The sequence below is a fragment of the Drosophila persimilis genome, unplaced genomic scaffold (genome assembly GCF_003286085.1).
Source record: "Drosophila persimilis strain 14011-0111.01,24,50 unplaced genomic scaffold, DperRS2 tig00001622-arrow-arrow-pilon, whole genome shotgun sequence".
Lineage (NCBI taxonomy): Eukaryota > Metazoa > Arthropoda > Insecta > Diptera > Drosophilidae > Drosophila > Drosophila persimilis.
In genome coordinates, this window is record NW_020825535.1 from 1 (window position 1) to 5819 (window position 5819).

General features: G+C 38.0%; 1 pseudogene; it reads left to right on the top strand.

Annotated features, from left to right (window-relative positions):
- The first annotated feature begins 2447 nt into the window (after positions 1-2447).
- LOC113567070 lies at positions 2448-5227 on the top strand (annotated as a pseudogene).
- Positions 5228-5819: the final 592 nt, after the last annotated feature.

The window sequence follows — 5819 nt, forward strand, 5'->3', positions numbered from 1 at the left end:
TCTTATATATATTAAGTACTTGTATTTTTTTTATATATTCCTCCTATTTAAAACCTGCATTAGTGCTCTTCATCGAGTGTTTATGTGGGCCGGTACAATTACTTTGAACAAATTAGAGTGCTTAAAGCAGCTTCAAATGCCTGAATATTCTGTGCATGGGATAATGAAATAAGACCTCTGTTCTGCTTTCATTTTTTTCAGATCAAGAGGTAATGATTAATAGAAGCAGTTTGGGGGCATTAGTATTACGACGCGAGAGGTGAATTCTTGGACCGTCGTAAGACTAACTTAAGCGAAAGCATTTGCCAAAGATGTTTTCATTAATCAAGAACGAAAGTTAGAGGTTCGAAGGCGATCAGATACCGCCCTAGTTCTAACCATAAACGAGGCCAGCTAGCATTGGGTGTAGCTACTTTTATGGCTCTCTCAGTCGCTTCCGGAAACCAAGCTTTTGGGCTCCGGGGAAATGGTTGCAAAGCTGAAACTGGAATTGACTTGCTTTGCTCCAACAACTGACGGAATTGAAAACCACCAGGAGTGGAGCCTGCGCCGACTCAACACGGGAAAACTACCAGGTGTAAGACAGATTGATAGCTCTTTCTCGAATCTATGGGTGGTGTGCATGGCCGTTCTTAGTTCGTGGAGTGATTTGTCTGGTTAATTCCGATAACGAACGAGACTCAAATATATTAAATAGATATCTTCAGGATTATGGTGTTGAAGCTTATATAGCCTTCATTCATGGTGGCAGTAAAATGTTATTGTGTTTGAATTGTTTTATAAGTGGAGCCGTACCTGTTGGTTTGTCCCATTATAAGGACACTAGCTTCTTAATGGACAAATTGCGTCTAGCAATAATGAGATTGAGCAATAACAGGTCTGTGATGCCCTTAGATGTCCTGGGCTGCACGCGCGCTACAATGAAAGTATCAACGTGTATTTCCTAGCCGAGAGGTCCGGGTAAACCGCTGAACCACTTTCATGCTTGGGATTGTGAACTGAAACTGTTCACATGAACTTGGAATTCCCAGTAAGTGTGAGTCATTAACTCGCATTGATTACGTCCCTGCCCTTTGTACACACCGCCCGTCGCTACTACCGATTGAATTATTTAGTGAGGTCTCCGGACGTGATCACTGTGACGCCTTGCGTGTTACGGTTGTTTCGCAAAAGTTGACCGAACTTGATTATTTAGAGGAAGTAAAAGTCGTAACAAGGTTTCCGTAGGTGAACCTGCGGAAGGATCATTATTGTATGTTTCTACCGTTAACAAAAATATTTATATATTGCCAATTTACCAAACAAAATATGTTTTATAAAATCATAATTGTAAAATAAAATATATTCAGTTGTATATATTATATGTTTATATTAATTATATTGCCAATATACTCATTTAGTAGCTATACATATAACATTGTGTTCTATGTGTGTAGCAATTAATATATAAATACATATTGATGATATTATTACAATAATATTGATTTATAAAATCTGTGTGCATATGTACCAGAGTATGCACGGCGTTGCGAATGATGTAATTGTTCCTCATAGCTAGCATTGGGCATACATTGGGTTAATGCAACAGCCTAAAAAGTACAATGTTGTACCTGATTTCAGGTTATACTTTTATATAAATGATAATTATCAAACAAGCCAAAATACATATTAATATTATTTAACAATATGGTAATATAATCGCTTATATAAAACTAAGACATTTCGCAACATTCTTTTAGGATAAAACTAAATTTATTGAAGGAATTGATATATGCCAGTAAAATGGTGTATTTTTAATTTCTTATCAATAAAGACAATATCTGACAAATAAATGATAAACAAATTTTAATCACTCTAGAAGCGGTGGATCACTCGGCTCATGGGTCGATGAAGAACGCAGCAAACTGTGCGTCATCGGTGTGAACTGCAGGACACATGAACATCGACATTTTGAAACGCATATCGCAGTCCATGCTGTTTGGTACTTTAATTAATTTATAGTGCTGCATTGGACTACATATGGTTGAGGGTTGTAAGACTATGCTAAATAAGTTGTTTTAAAATTTTACGAAATTTTTAAGCATATTGTATATTATTGGATATATATATATATATATATATTCATAATATTGATATTAAATGGAAACGCATTATCTCTCATTGTTGTATATATTTGTGTGAGAAGAACGAAGAAAAATATATATTTTTTTGTCCTTTTTGAATCAAATAATACTGAGGAATGTCTAGCATAAAAAATAATTAAAGTTTTTTCATCTAGAATTGCCTCTTATTAATGTTTCGAAAAGGAAATTTTGTTGTAAATATAAATATTTAATATTCTTCGTGATATTCGTTATAAAATACGAATATTATAATGATTTCATTATGAGAACGCCTATATAATAATATAGTGTAATTATCATTATAAATTTTAATATACGTATATACAACCTCAACTCATATGGGACTAACCCCCTGAATTTAAGCATATTAATTAGGGGAGGAAAAGAAACTAACCAGGATTTTCTTAGTAGCGGCGAGCGAAAAGAATCAGTTCAGCACTAAGTCACTTTGTCTATATGGCAAACGTGAGATGCAGTGTATGGAGCGTCAATATTCTAGTATGAGAAATTAACGATTTAAAGTCCTTCTTAAATGAGGCCATTTACCCATAGAGGGTGCCAGGCCCGTATAACGTTAATGATTACTAGATGATGTTTCCAAAGAGTCGTGTTGCTTGATAGTGCAGCACTAAGTGGGTGGTAAACTCCATCTAAAACTAAATATAACCATGAGACCGATAGTAAACAAGTACCGTGAGGGAAAGTTGAAAAGAACTCTGAATAGAGAGTTAAACAGTACGTGAAACTGCTTAGAGGTTAAGCCCGATGAACCTGAATATCCGTTATGGAAAATTCATCATTAAAGTTGTAATATTTTAACAATATTATAATAATAGTGTGCATTTTTTCCATATAAGGACATTGTAATCTATTAGCATATAACAAATTTATCATAAAATATGACTTATAGTTTATTCAAATTATTATGCTTGCATTTTAACATAGAATAAATGTCATTAATTTGATAAAGTGTTGATAAATTAAAATTAATACAGTGCGTTAATTTTTCGAAATTATATAATGGCATAATTATCATTGATTTTTGTGTTTATTATATGCATTTGTATGATTAACAATGCGAAAGATTCAGGATACCTTCGGGACCCGTCTTGAAACACGGACCAAGGAGTCTAACATATGTGCAAGTTATTGGGAGATAAACCTAATAGCGTAATTAACTTGACTAATAATGGGATTAGTTTTTTAAACTATTTATAGATAATTAACACAATCCCGGGGCGTTCTATATAGTTATGTATAATAATATTTATATTATTTATGCCTCTAACTGGAACGTACCTTGAGCATATATGCTGTGACCCGAAAGATGGTGAACTATACTTGATCAGGTTGAAGTCAGGGGAAACCCTGATGGAAGACCGAAACAGTTCTGACGTGCAAATCGATTGTCAGAATTGAGTATAGGGGCGAAAGACCAATCGAACCATCTAGTAGCTGGTTCCTTCCGAAGTTTCCCTCAGGATAGCTGGTGCATTTTAATGTTATATAAAATAATCTTATCTGGTAAAGCGAATGATTAGAGGCCTTAGGGTCGAAACGATCTTAACCTATTCTCAAACTTTAAATGGGTAAGAACCTTAACTTTCTTGATATGAAGTTTAAGGTTATGATATAATGTGCCCAGTGGGCCACTTTTGGTAAGCAGAACTGGCGCTGTGGGATGAACCAAACGTAATGTTACGGTGCCCAAATTAACAACTCATGCAGAAACCATGAAAGGCGTTGGTTGCTTAAAACAGCAGGACGGTGATCATGGAAGTCGAAATCCGCTAAGGAGTGTGTAACAACTCACCTGCCGAAGCAACTAGCCCTTAAAATGGATGGCGCTTAAGTTGTATACCTATACATTACCGCTAAAGTAGATGATTTATATTACTTGTGATATAAATTTTGAAACTTTAGTGAGTAGGAAGGTACAATGGTATGCGTAGAAGTGTTTGGCGTAAGCCTTCATGGAGCTGCCATTGGCACAGATCTTGGTGGTAGTAGCAAATAATCGAATGAGACCTTGGAGGACTGAAGTGGAGAAGGGTTTCGTGTGAACAGTGGTTGATCACGAGTTAGTCGGTCCTAAGTTCAAGGCGAAAGCCGAAAATTTTCAAGTAAAAAATCAGTGAGTAATATTGTCAAATCTTTTATGATTTTTAAATACTTGAATAATTTTGAACGAAAGGGAATACGGTTCCAATTCCGTAACCTGTTGAGTATCCGTTTGTTATTAAATATGGGCCTCGTGCTCATCCTGGCAACAGGAACGACCATAAAGAAGCCGTCGAGAGATATCGGAAGAGTTTTCTTTTCTGTTTTATAGCCGTACTACCATGGAAGTCTTTCGCAGAGAGATATGGTAGATGGGCTAGAAGAGCATGACATATACCGTTGTGTCGATATTTTCTCCTCGGACCTTGAAAATTTATGGTGGGGACACGCAAACTTCTCAACAGGCCGTACCAATATCCGCAGCTGGTCTCCAAGGTGAAGAGTCTCTAGTCGATAGAATAATGTAGGTAAGGGAAGTCGGCAAATTAGATCCGTAACTTCGGGATAAGGATTGGCTCTGAAGATTGAGATAGTCGGGCTTGATTGGGAAACAATAACATGGTTTATGTGCTCGTTCTGGGTAAATAGAGTTTCTATCATTTATGGTAGTTACTTGTTCCCCGGATAGTTTAGTTACGTAGCCAATTGTGGAACTTTCTTGCTAAAATTTTTAAGAATACTAATTGGGTTAAACCAGTTAGTTCTTATTAATTATAACGATTATCAATTAACAATCAATTCAGAACTGGCACGGACTTGGGGAATCCGACTGTCTAATTAAAACAAAGCATTGTGATGGCCCTAGCGGGTGTTGACACAATGTGATTTCTGCCCAGTGCTCTGAATGTCAAAGTGAAGAAATTCAAGTAAGCGCGGGTCAACGGCGGGAGTAACTATGACTCTCTTAAGGTAGCCAAATGCCTCGTCATCTAATTAGTGACGCGCATGAATGGATTAACGAGATTCCTACTGTCCCTATCTACTCGCTTTTTGACTGCCATTCGAAGCAGACGTGTTTTTCAAGCGGTCCGCTATACCGTCGTTCGAATAAAGTAAAAAGTGATTTTTCCAAGTGGAAAAGACATCAAAATTGCCGCGAGATCACGCGCTGTTCGTGAGTGAAATCGGGTGTTAATTTGGTGAAAGAACAAAGCAGATATTTGCAAATTAATATTTGCAAAATAAACGCTAAAAACAACCACGTGCGGAACCCTAGTTCGTAAACAAGTGCGAATAGTTCGACAACAAGTCGGAATAGTTCGACAGCACGTTCGAGTTCGAAGCTTTGGTTCGAAGCTTTGGCTCGAGTTCGAAGCGTTCGGTTCGTGTCTCCGCTGAGACGTTGGTTCGAGTCTCCACTAAGTGCCGATTAGTTGAGCCACGCCAATAGAGGTAGCCACAACCCGCCGGGCTATGGAAATAGAGACGGAGGCCGACGCCAGCGACACTAGCGTGGCTAGTGTAGGGGCGAGCTCGTCGTCGAGCGTTCCCGCCCGCAGGCGGGGTCGGCCGAAGTCCTCAGCCGCCAAACAGGGAGCCAAAAAGATCGGGCTTGGGATTGGGCTAGCTGGAGAGCGGCCGATCCCAGCCGAGAGATCGCCGCCAACGTCGCTCCCCTTTGAGCAGGCTCCATCC